This window comes from Cyanistes caeruleus, chromosome 3, assembly GCF_971803275.1.
Source record: "Cyanistes caeruleus chromosome 3, bCyaCae1.hap1.1, whole genome shotgun sequence".
Lineage (NCBI taxonomy): Eukaryota > Metazoa > Chordata > Aves > Passeriformes > Paridae > Cyanistes > Cyanistes caeruleus.
In genome coordinates, this window is record NC_141703.1 from 87,626,740 (window position 1) to 87,640,420 (window position 13,681).

General features: G+C 44.3%; 1 long non-coding RNA gene across 1 annotated transcript; it reads left to right on the forward strand.

The window, feature by feature from the left end:
- The first annotated feature begins 9,030 nt into the window (after positions 1 to 9,030).
- Positions 9,031 to 13,681, forward strand: LOC111943802 (uncharacterized). The gene is made up of 3 exons (XR_015283967.1): positions 9,031 to 9,443; positions 11,739 to 11,871; positions 12,942 to 13,681. It is a non-coding gene; the product is annotated as an uncharacterized LOC111943802 (long non-coding RNA).

Sequence of the window (13,681 nt, forward strand, 5' to 3'; positions counted from 1 at the left end):
ATTCACACCCTCCACAGCAGGGTGCACTGCCTGTTGTGGATTGTGGCAATGGGATCTCAGAAATGTTGGTACCTGGTGCAAACATCTCAGCAGAATTGATCCAATGACTTAGAGATGGGTAGAGGATGAGCATAGGCTTAGGCTGGCTCTTTCCCCCAGCCCCTCCTAGTAACTGAATCCTTTTCCACATGGAAAAATACACATAACTGTGCATTGATTTCCCCTGAAAAACCCTTTTTTTCCCCTACATTATTTTTTTGGAACATTGCTAATCTCATTCTCCGAGGTGTGATGCCATATATACCAGCATATCAATTGTTCTCTTAATTTACAGGCTGGTGTTGCTGTCAAGGTCAAACTACAGCAAAAATAGGGAAGAAATTCAAAGCACATGCTTGTTAAGATTAAATTAAATGCTCATAAAGCTATTTTTCTTCCAAAACAAATCACCTGCTTTTTCTGAAAACATGGAAGGTGGAGGACAGAGCTTGAAAAACATTCAGTCCTGCTAGCATGCCTATGGGAAATGCAATGGTTTCACATGCCTAATCCCTACAGAGCAGCTTCTCCAGCTAAAGTGGAGCCTGTAGATGGCCAAAACACACTTTACGTACCGTAGCCTGAAGTCTTTGGTGTAATATAGTTGAGCAAGAAGGGAGCCTGAAGTTGAGACAAACCAGGTAATCTGAAGCAAGTGGAAGCAGACTTCATTGCTGTTTTTTTTTTTTATGAAACATTTATAAATGTGTTAAACGGCTCAATAATACATCATCATTTCATTCATCACTAAACAACATTGTCAAAACCCAAGGATGACCTCTTGATGTGTTTTCTTTGCAGATGCTTTCACAGCCTCATCCAATCTTTGCTGTTTCAAGGTCTCTTCTCACAATAAGTAAGTTCTCGTTCTATCCATGAGACCTACTAAGAGGTGATGGGGAAATTCATACAACTTTACTTTCATTTCTGGTTTTGTCATTCACCATGGCAAGATTTTAAACTGAACTATATATCACGTAGATTACCTTTTTTTTTTGTTGCCTTTGAAGTTTATCTTATTATATTGTCTGCCTAATAATACAAAATTTCTCCAAAGCAAACTGCTCATGTACTAAGACAATAAAGAATTTCCGTCCTGACCTTGATTGATCTTATCTGTACTGTACAGATAATTTCTGGATGTCACAGCTGGGTACCTCTTCCTTCATCCTGAGCCTGAATGGGTGAAGTGAGATGAGAATTATAAAGGTCACAGGAAACCATAATAAAACCTTTCATCATATCTCAGCAGAGCTCATATACTTCAGAGCAGAAATTTCCCTGCATCTCCTCCTGAAAACATGCAGAAACAATAAATGAACTTTTACTAACCATTTCTTGAATCCACAAATAGTTCCTTGGAGGATGTGACAAACATAAAAGGTAGAGGTTCAAAATAAACCCTCATCTCTTTTTCTGATCTTTGAAACACTTCCCCTCTCTTCAGGGTTTTGCAGGGCACCCCTGTAGTGCCATCAAAACAGACTCCAGATGAGCTCACATTTCTCTCAGCAGCAGTCTAATCATACAGAAACAGAAACCCTATTTGAATTAGAGCACATGTGATTTTTGTTGCACCTACCTGCTAGCTAAACAAATAACATTATGTAAACCTTCATGCTACACTTCATGTATGATAAATCCTTGGTGTGTCCTAATTTCTTAATATCAAAAATACAATTATTCTGTTAAATTTTGTATTTTATGTATGGTCAGACTACATGCCTGTAGTTTTATATTGTACACAAAGTTACTGAGAAAAAAAAGATTAAAGAATATTCATACTTTGCTATTAAAGGGTCATTTTACAGAAGTTGTTGATAGAAGCTGATTTTACAGGTATTTTCACCAGACTGATGAGATACAGGGGCTCTTTGTTAAGGATGAGATATAGAGGCCGTACAATCTTGCAGGACCTATAGGTCCCCTCTTGTGTGAACATCTGAGCTCTGTTGCATCTGGAGGAACAGGAGTCTGGTGTCAGATGTGTTTGATCGTTCTTGCCATTTCCTGATCCAAACATATTGTAAAGCACTGTGGGGTGGATTGGCATAACAGCATCAGGATCCCAGCTTTGGACAGGCACAGGCCTGCCTTTGGAAGTGGTCTGCTAAGAAGCCTGAGTGCAAACCACAGCTTAGGAAAGCACAGATTTTGATGGGATGATGAGGGTGAAGCCCAGCACTTTGTAAAAGACTTGCATCTGACTGCACACTGCAGCCATGGGGGTTTACTTAATGAACAGCTGGACACTGAAGAAGTTTTCTAAATTTGGGGATTTCTTCAGTTAAGTTCAGTTAAGAACATGGGGTGCAGGGTTGCACAGAAGGCAATTTGTGGAATGTTGCTGGCCTGTGTAAAAGCTTCCTGGATTGCTCTTTGCAGCAGTTTTTCCCTGGAGAGGAAGCACCATCAGTAGTTAAAACTGGAAAAGCTAAAACATCATCCACAGACTTTTTTTTTTTTTCTTTTAATCTTCTCAATGAGATTTTCAATTTAAAGATTCTGGAAAAACATCAAAGGCAGCTGGCTGTACAAAAACGTTGTCATGCAGTAGGTCAGACACAAATGTAAAGTGTGCCAGTTGCTCTGAATGACCTCCTTAGATTGATGATATTAAGTGTTCTCAGGGTTTATGAGACAAGGAGGCTAGGGTAGGAGCTGACTGTACACCAAACTCTCCAGGAAAACCTTCCCCTCTGGGATGATGTACTTGATGCCAAATGCACAGTTCCCTGCATTGCAATGATGGAAGCTGAACATCATCACACACGTATACTTGAACCTGACCCAGCCAAAGCACAGTCTCAGCTGACTATCTCACATTACAGATGTTCATGCTCACAGCAGATTTATTGGCTAGCCTGCTCTGGAAATATCTCTCTCTTCCCCTTCCTCTTTCTTCAGAGCTTCTCAGGAAAAACAGACACACACCCCTCCCACCCAACACGCACAGACATCCTGCTCACAATGTCTTCTGGATTTCTGACTTATTTAGGGTAAGAATCACATCTAGGATGCATCACAAGTGCTAGCCACAATTTATTCCTGGTCCACGGTTTCTTTCAGAATTCCTGAAAAATTGTCTCTCAGGGAAAGAAAATGGATCCTAAGCACTGTAAAAGGATCAGAGAAAATAGTAGCTGCAGCCTCTCATAACAAATTTCCCTGCTTTCCCCAAATAGAAGAGTTACCATACTTCTGTTTGCATACAGTTGCTTTATTACTAATTTGACTGCACTGAAGAATGAATTGTTTGAAGCATTTGAGATCCAACAGGTCTGCCCCATTTCTTGACATTGTCATGTCTCATCAGTGATTGAACTTCTAAGCAAAATTGGACTGTAGGTTTGCCATTTGGGAGAGCAGTTTGCTGCCAAACCAAGAAAAGCATAAGAAGATGGCAAATGGATTCTGTTAGGAGGTGGAATTGCAGGAGTGATCTGGTGTTTCATTAAAGATATCTCTCATGCTTCTCTCAACACTGAGGTTGCTCAGCCACCCTTGCCTTCCTCATGCTTTCAGCCCCTTGCCCTCTCACACTCACAGAGTTGGCTCTCTTGACTCACACATCTAAACCCTTTGGAGCATGGTCTGAGGAAGCAGAAAAGCTTCTGCTCACCCAACCAGTGGTGAGGGCCCCGTGCAGGCCACTGGATGGCACTGGAGCATCCCATGAACCAGGAGAGTCTGAGGGGCTGGGTCCTGTTCAGCCTGGAGAAGACAAGGTGAGCTGTGATCTGAGGGGCTCAGCAAAAGGACAACTGGAAAGAGCCTTAAATGGAAACTGGGAAACTCAGACAGAACAAAAGGAATAAAAAACTCATGCCAAGGATTGTTCAGCACTGGCAAAAAGGCCAGAGATCCTAGGTAATTTCCACCCTTGCAGTTATTCAGAAATCACTTGAAGATGGCCATGAGCAACATGTTTTATTTGAGGGTAGCTCTGCTGTGATGAAGGCCATGGACTATGGAGGTCCCTTCCAGAATAAATTTTTCTGTCAGGAATTCTAAGGAAGATTTAAAAACCTTTGTCACTTTCTGCTTGATTTGCACCCTTTGTTCAATTTCATCGAAAAACTGTCACCATCAACTCATGTGTACAATAACTTGGGAATTACTTGTTGGATATTTATGAATTCCATTTCCCCAATGTCAGACTTCCCTAACCATTTCTCCACAGGCTCTCACCTGCTCTCTTGTCAATTGTAATCCCCTACACTGAAGGATCAAACATCTTTTCTACCTTTACTTCATCTTCTTATTAGTCGAAAACTTCCAAGAATCTTTTGATAGATTTTAGGACATGACACTCCTTCAGTTGTTTAGATACTGTTTTTGATTTAAAAAAAACCCAAAGAACTATGCAATAGCAAATGCAAGGTTTCCGACACATTTTCATCCTTACCTCTCCTTGAGCCTTTCCTTGGCTGTTTTGTAGAATTGCACTCCTCTGGTGCAGGGGAAGCTGTGCCTATGGCATTCCAAGCAGAGTGTATGGACTCCTTGAAGCATTTAGAATGGAAGGAACCTTGAGGGTTTTCTACTTCAAGCTGTTGCTGATGGCAGGACAGAGAATGGGGAGAATTTCCCATGCTGGTTATGAAGCCAGGGTGGAGATAGCAGTGTTGAACAGGAGGGTTTGTTACTGTGCAGCTCTGGAATATTTCCTGCAAGGGCATGAGGGAACAGGAAGCGTTGGGAGAGTGGCCACAGCTGTGTTGGTGGGTGAGAACAGGAGCAGAGTGGCTGCAGGAAGGCACAGGGCAAGGCATAAAGATAAAGGCAGCAAGTGTCACCACAGGTAACACAGCTTCAGCTGGGCATGGCAGCCACAGACAGAGATGGAGGAAGGCTGAGACCCTGCTCATCCAGGTGAACTTGCACATGGCAAAACAGAGCATGGAATACCTTGTCATCCATCCTCCCTTATCAAGAAGGTTTAAAAACTCAAGATAGTTGTTTCCAATGGGATCAGCCAATCAGTCAGCTCAAAGTTAGGAGACCTTACTGTTTGATGATGTGATTTGGGCAGTGCAAGACTGTATCACCAGCATGATCCACCACTCTGATTGATTGTATGAGGTACAATCAAACAGCTGATATTTAGGAACAGTCTGCATGGGAGAGTTTGGCCAGGATCACAGCAATTATCCATGTGCTCATCCAGATTTTAGCACTGGTTGAGTCAAGCCTGAACCCACTGTTACTGAAGATTGAAACCAGAAGGAGATAAATCCTTTCAGCAGACTTTCCATGAAAAGTGGCTCCACATGACTGCACAACACATTTCCTGAGCACATCTCTCCATGAAAGGGCAGTATTTATCTACACAAGTCAGTCCATAAAACAGAGCCAGTGCTGCTTGCAAGAGAGTCTTTATTGCACCAACCCAGAAGAGGTTACAGACAATGGCAGAAACCACAAGGCCTTGGTAAAGCAAATCACAAAGGAAGGGACACAAGCACAGGCACAGATCAAGCTCTCAGATTCCTTGCAGGTTCTGCATCTTCCCTCAGGGTCACAGGATCTGCAGTCTAAGAGCCACAGCCAGGGCGAAGAGGACGCAGGAAGGAAAGCATGTCATTGAAGCCAATTTCCTTGTAATTGGGGACATCTACATGTTCTCGGGCCAGGTATTGAATCCCACTTCCATTGCTGTTTTCACACAGCAGCCAGACACCTCTCTGCACTTTGTGAGAAGACACGATGTCGTTATCTTCTCCCCCAGCCAGATCAGTCGCTTCTCTTACTATTCTGCTTCTCCCTTGATAATTAACGTGTTCATAGAGAGTGATCTGGGGGTTGTGCAGGTCTTCTGTGATCAGCTGCAGAGAGCTGATCTTGTCATTCATCTCTTTACCAACATACTCATATTCTCCCTCCTCAAACACCAGAAACTGACCCTTATACTGGACATGCTCATAAGCCACCCAAGGCTGGCCAATTACTTTCACTGAGGAGACAATATCATTCCAACCCACGGCTGACAGGTTGGGAGTGTCAGTGGAGAATTCTCTGGACAATCCCTGGAAGTTGACATGCTCATAAATGATGATTTTTCCCATCTCAGTAGGACTTCTGCAGTTTGGATTCCTTGCTCTAGGAGCTGGAAGACAGCCTGCACAAAAGGAAGACAGCAAACAAGCAACACTTGTAAGAAGCCTGTGCACACCAGACACAAAATGATGGAGAGTGTGGAGGAAGAAAAAAGAAAGAAGGGAAGATCAACACATTTATAACAAAGAATAAACCTAGCAGCATCTGGAAAGGAGTGAGGACATGTCATGGAAATTTTCATGTATAAGAGGATATAAATTGAGATATGTACCCACAACTACTTAGTTTTAACTGGATATATGTGTTGGTTTACAGATATCCCGCAGAGTAAGCTGTCAAATACTCTCACTTTCACCCCTCACAATGGTGCACCACTGGCCCCCTGCACCCTCTCCCTTGGCAAGGTTGGTTTGTCCTGCAGCAGCAGCCATCTCCTCCTCATGCCCTGCAAGATGGGTTCAGGCTCTGCACATGCACACAGCACACCCTCACGGCTCTGCTGCAGCTCTCAGCCCAACACTAAAGCCTCCTTCCCTTCCCCTGCATTTCCCTGCAGCTGCCCAAGAAACCCTTCCAGTTCTCTGTGCAGAGGGTGCCTCTTACCTTGATGGCAGCTGCAGGGCTGGGGAGAGCTGAGGGCAATTCCTCCAGTGCAGGGCTGCGCTTTGGCAAGGGCATCTCACCTCCCTGCATTTATACTTGCACAGAAGTCTTGTGCAACACCCCAGGTGACAAAATGAAATGTGACCAAAACTCTCCAAAAGCCAGGTCAGTCACAGTAATTCAGACACACCAAAGTACATTGTGGTACAGGGGCTGTGGAAGTTTCCTGCTTGTCAGAATTTATGTTCTTGCTCTCCTGGGAAGCACTTAAAATGAACAAGGACTTTTTATGGGAGATGTCCAAGTTGCAGAGATATCATTAAAGTACCAGGTTTTGAAAAAAACACTTTATTTCTCTTTAGAATCATGGAATCATTAAGGTTGGAAAAGCCTCCAAGATCCAGTCCAACTTCAGATTATGTACCACCATGCTCAGTAAACCATACTGCAAATGTCACTTCTCCTTGTGTTTTGCAGACTTTCATGGATGATGACTCCAGCACTTGTATGGGTTGCCCATTCCAAAGCTTAATTACTCTTGCAGTGAAGATGTTTTTCTTAAGCACCGACCCGAACCTCTCCATACAGAAGCTGAGGGCACTTCCACCTGTCCCATCATTGGCTGACTGCAGAACTGAGCAACCCACCTGGCTACATCCTCTTGTCTTGGCATTGTAGAGAATGATAAGGGCCCCCCTGAGCCTCCTTTTCTCCAGGATAAACACCCCCAGCTCTCTCAGCTGTTTCTCAGCAGACCTGTGCTCCAGACCCTTCACCAGCCTTGTTGCCCTTCTCTGGCCTCACTCCCACACCTCAATGTCTTTCTTGCACTGAGGGGCCCAAAATGAACACAGGATTCCAGGTATGGCCTCACCAGTGCCCAGTACAGGGGGAAGATCACTGCTCTGGTCTGTGGGAAATGCAGGCACAGAAAACTCTCAAGGTCTTGAGTGTACAAGCTCAGAGATAGAGATGGATACAAAGTTTGACCTGAGTCTTCAGAGGAGGCTTAGAAGCTTTAGAACAATAAAGTTACACAGACATGATGTAAGACTAGAAGTTTGTAATTTAAGCAGAAATAAGTTTTAAACAAGTAGAAATATGCTTCATGTAAGCAAATAAATATCTTAAGCAAGATGTAGCAATGTAAGTTTCTGTAGTGTTATAGGTGTGGATGAGAAAAGATGCATTGCGGTAGAATTGTGTAAAACAAAGCAATTAATGATTGGATTATGAAGATGCTAGTGAGCTTTATGTAAGTTGTTGATTGGCTAAGAAATTTATAAAAGACGTTGTAATTTGAATTAAGACGGCTTCTGATGTGATGGCATTGAATGTAACACTTTAAATGTCTCCCCCTTCCATGAGACTGATTATGCAATAAAACACCTTTTATAACATCTCTCAGCTGACCCCGCCTGCTCTGATCCCAGCATTGCTCCTGCTGGCCACACCATTGCTGACACAGGCCAGATTCCATTGGCCTTTTTGGCTACCCGGGAGCACTGATGGCTCATGTTCAGCCCTCTGAAGGTGGGGATGCTCCATCTCTCAAAGGGTTCTTTAGGGTTTCTTGCAGCCCAAACCATTCTCTGATTCTGTGACATATGTGATCACATATATATTTATCTATAGTAATAGATGTACATGGTACTATCATAGATGATAATCAAAAGCACCAATATTGTTGTCTCAAAACCAGACAGAAGATCACAGTGGAGAACCCAGAAACTGGGGGTGAATAGGGACCGACTGGTATGGTGTAAAACCAGCTTCAAAGTCAGAATTTTAAAGCAGAAGCATGGCAAATGAGCAACATAGATCCTTGCAGATATTTATTTTGTACTAAATACTGAATATTGTAGATGGTGCTTTATACTGTCAGTTTTGCAATTAAACACTTGTATCTGTTGAGAGAAGGTGTTTCATACTTGTCAAGCCACAATCTTCTTGTGCTAAATATGACTCCAATCATTTCCCCAGTTCAGGCTGAAGTAAATGCTTCAGATAGTATTTCTTTTTAATATTTTTCATGCATCAACTGTTTCTATTTCTGTCTACGGAACAAGAAAGCAGAGATTGTCCTGCCCCAGCTTATTTTTGCTTTTGAAATCTTTGATCCAGAATCTTGGTTCTCCTCACTTCCTGATCCTCCTTTCTTTTCTTCACTACATGGGCACAAATCATGCCCTACCTCAAGTTATTTTCCCTGACACCAGACTTTGCTCTTGACCAAAGAGCTCTTTGCAGTGCACCAAAAGATATCATGGTCACAGGATCTGAACTAATACACAGAGGTCAGCAAATAATACAGACGGATTATTTATATATACAGAGGTATAGCAAATAATTTCTTCTGTGATCACACAAGTTACAACACCTTTGAGAACTCTGCCTCTGTGATTCCTGGGATCTGAGACTATGGAATACCCAGGACGGCCATTTTCAGTGGTGCTTCCCCAGAAAACTGCTGGACTTGGTGAACAAGGAGCACTGAAGGAAACATTTTTTTGGAATGTGGAGAGTGTCTTGATCACATGCTTTGAGTGCTCCTGGGATTCTGCAGAGTTGTAGAACACAGCATCCCGTAAGCTCTGCTGCAATAAGAACTGTGGTAGGGGTGCTCTTCTTCATTCACCAGCTCTACACATGTCCTGTCCTGCTAAGACCTATCTTGCTCTTTGTGTCTGCAGCCTTCCAGCACTTGGAAATTTTAAAGTCTGGGAAGACGAGTTTGTAAGGTATGTGAAATACGACAGCATCTGCTCTATGAAGTTTATCTAACAAAGAACTTTTTGATTCCAAAAAATAAAAATTAATCATAATCATAATCATAATCATAATCATAATCATAATTGTGTGATTTGCCAGCAAAGTTTGAGCTGGAGCAGCCAGCAAGTGGGGCATGGACCTAGACTGGGATTTCAGACAGGCAGGTGACTCGTGCTGGGAGTCAAGGCACCCACAGAACACCAGTGAGAACAGTGTGTGGTGTGTGTGTGGGCTGGCTGCAAGCACCAAGCTGCACTAGCCAGAGGGTAGGAGACACCAAAGTGTCCTCTGCTCAGAGAGCCCAGAGCCAGGCATGAGACTGGACAGGCTGGGGGCTCTCTGCCCTGTTGGAAGCGCCTGTGAAGGTGCTTGTGGCTGTGGAGAGTGAGGTGTGCAGATCTTCACTGGAGGGCTCCACGTGGATGATGTGGAGATGAGGAAGGAGATGGGGCTGTCTCCATTCCATTCTGTGGGAGAGCTGGCAGGGTGGGTGTGGGGTGTCTGGGGACAGCCCCTGGGTCATTTGGCCGTGTCCGTGTCCTTCCCGAGCAACAGGGGGTGCCTGTCCCTGGGTCACACAGCCCAGCCCAGCACAGGTGCCCCTGCAAGCTGGGCAGCAGCGGTGTGAAAGGCAGCCCCCGACAGAGACCCTGCCCCTGGGCTCAGCAGCTGAGCAGGAGGAGCTCCTGGGGCTGAACTCCGCTCATCCTCAGCTATCCCGACACACAGCACTGGAAAAGTGACTTGGCCAGAAAGAAACCCTGCAACTGGAGCTTTTCCACACAAAAACCAAACACCCTGGTGTAACTTTACTCTTCTTTCCTTTTACTTTCAGTCCTTATCAGCTCTTTGTAGAAACTACCACGGGCTTTCTCAGAAAAGCATCTTGTGTGTTGCAATCCTGCAGATCCACAGATGTTCTCTCAGTTCTCTTTTTCTTCCACTTGTAGTTGGATGGGATTCTACTTCTACTCTCTTGAAAGCAGGAGAGACACATCCTGAAAAATTCCCTTCCAAAAAACCCCAAATTCACCAAGAAAATCCCAAACACTCAACTGAGGAGAGACAAATTGCAGGGACACATTAATTGCTGAGCACAAGGACAATGCAGAGGAGCTCATTAGACCCCCTGAGTCAATGTCAGTGCACAGAAACCCCCAGCAGGACAGCATCAGTCTGACAAGGCTGAGTCAAGGGGATGGACAAGGGAGGGGCGTTCATTGTCTTTATTTATAGAAGGATTCCTGAGGAGCAATATGGCTCAGGAAATACTGGGATTTGCCAGTCTTGGTCCTTCCATGATGAGCTGGAATGATCCAGCAAGCCAGGAGGATTGTAGGATTGGTGGATAATTGAAACTGGAAGTGACCTCTGGTTGCCATTGTGTCCAGTCAGCTGCCTATCACAGGGACAGCTGTGAGGTGAATTAAGTTTGCTGGTGGCTTTATCCTGTCAGGTCTTCAAAAGCCCTGAGTACAGAAACCACCCAACTTCCCTGAGGGGTGTGATTTAAAATTTTATGACATCATCATGAAAATTTTTGTCAGCTATGGAGGAAACTAGAGTGAGGGTTCTCAGAGGGGCTCAGCAAAAGGACACCTGGAAAAAGTCTTATCTGGAAACAGGGAAGCCCTGACTGAAATCCATAGTCCTAAGAGTTTTCATGCCTTGGAAGAAAGGCCAGAGATCCTAGGTAATCTCCACCATTGCAATTGTTCAGAAATCACTTGAAGATGGCCATGAGTAACATGTTTTCATTTGGAGGTAGCTCTGTTTTGAATAAGAGTTTGGACTAGGGAGGTGCGTTCGAATAAATATTTCTGTCAATAATTCTAAGGAAGATTTAATAGCCTTTGGCACTTCCTGGCTTATTGCACCCATTGTTCAATTTCATTGAAAAACTGTCATCATCAAGTCATGTGTACAACAACCTTGAGTTTACTTGTTGGACATTTATGAACTCTACCTTCCCAATGTCAGACTTCCCTCCTCATTCCTCCGCAGGCTCTCACCTGCTCTCTTGTCAAATGTAATTCCCCCTATTGAAAGCTCTAAGTCCTACTCCACCTTCATTTTATTCTCTTATTGCTGAAAAACTTTCAAGAATCCCTTGATAGATTTCTGGACATGACACTTCCGCATTTGTTTGGATATTGTCTTTGGTTAAATGCGCCCCAAAAGAAAACTAGGCAAGAGCAAATGCAAATTTCCGTAAACATTCGCACCCATATCCCTAGCTGAGCTGTTACTTTGTTTTTTTATAGGATTGCACTCCTCTCTGGTGCATGTTCCCATGACAGGCCAAGGAGTGTATATGGCCTCCTAAGAGTAAATCATATGGAAGGAACCTTGAGAGGTCTCTACTTCAAGCTGCTGCTCTCAGCAGGATGGAGAATGGTGAGATATTGTCTCATGCTGGTTGTGAATCCAGGGGAGGGAAGTAGAAGTGGTATTTGCAATATGGATTAAAGGGCATGGTGTCATTTGGGCAGAGGTTGGACAGGATAGTGTTGGAGGCCTTTTCCAGGTTTAGTGATTCCATGTTTCTAAAGCAAAAAAAGTTGGTTTTTTTTTCAAAAACTGGTACTTCAATGCCATCTCTGTGACCTAAATATCCTGCTTGAGATATCTCCCATAAAAAGTCCTTGTTCATTTTAAGTGCTTCCCAGGAGAGCAAGAACATAAATTCTGACAAGCAGGAAACTTCCACAGCCCCTGTACCACAATGTACTTTGGTGTGTCTGAATTACTGTGACTGACCTGGCTTTTGGAGAGTTTTGGTCACATTTCATTCTGTCACCTGGGGTGTTGCACAAGACTTCTGTGCAAGTATAAATGCAGGGAGGTGAGATGCCCTTGCCAAAGCGCAGCCCTGCACTGGAGGAATTGCCCTCAGCTCTCCCCAGCCCTGCAGCTGCCATCAAGGTAAGAGGCACCCTCTGCACAGAGAACTGGAAGGGTTTCTTGGGCAGCTGCAGGGAAATGCAGGGGAAGGGAAGGAGGCTTTAGTGTTGGGCTGAGAGCTGCAGCAGAGCCGTGAGGGTGTGCTGTGTGCATGTGCAGAGCCTGAACCCATCTTGCAGGGCATGAGGAGGAGATGGCTGCTGCTGCAGGACAAACCAACCTTGCCAAGGGAGAGGGTGCAGGGGGCCAGTGGTGCACCATTGTGAGGGGTGAAAGTGAGAGTATTTGACCGCTTACTCTGCGGGATATCTGTAAACCAACACATATATCCAGTTAAACCTAAGTTGTTATGGGTACATATCTCAATTTATATCCTCTTATACATGAAAATTTCCATGACATGTCCTCACTCCTTTCCAGATGCTGCTAGGTTTATTCTCTCTTATAAATGTGTTGATCTTCCCTTCTTTCTTTTTTCTTCCTCCACACTCTCCATCATTTTGTGTCTGGTGTGCACAGGCTTCTTACAAATGTTGCTTGTTTGCTGTCTTCCTTTTGTGCAGGCTATCTTCCAGCTCCTAGAGCAAGGAATCCAAACTGCAGAAGTCCTACTGAGATGGGAAAAATCATCATTTATGAGCATGTCAACTTCCAGGGATTGTCCAGAGAATTCTCCACTGACACTCCCAACCTGTCAGCCGTGGGTTGGAATGATATTGTCTCCTCAGTGAAAGTAATTGGCCAGCCTTGGGTGGCTTATGAGCATGTCCAGTATAAGGGTCAGTTTCTGGTGTTTGAGGAGGGAGAATATGAGTATGTTGGTAAAGAGATGAATGACAAGATCAGCTCTCTGCAGCTGATCACAGAAGACCTGCACAACCCCCAGATCACTCTCTATGAACACGTTAATTATCAAGGGAGAAGCAGAATAGTAAGAGAAGCGACTGATCTGGCTGGGGGAGAAGATAACGACATCGTGTCTTCTCACAAAGTGCAGAGAGGTGTCTGGCTGCTGTGTGAAAACAGCAATGGAAGTGGGATTCAATACCTGGCCCGAGAACATGTAGATGTCCCCAATTACAAGGAAATTGGCTTCAATGACATGCTTTCCTTCCTGCGTCCTCTTCGCCCTGGCCGTGGCTCTGAGACTGCAGATCCTGTGACCCTGAGGGAAGATGCACAATCTGCAAGGAATCTGAGAGCTTGATCCCTGCCTGTGCTTGTGTCCCTTCCTTTGTGATTTGCTTTACCAAGGCCTTGTGATTTCTGCCATTGTCCATAACCTCTTCTGGGTTGGTGCAAT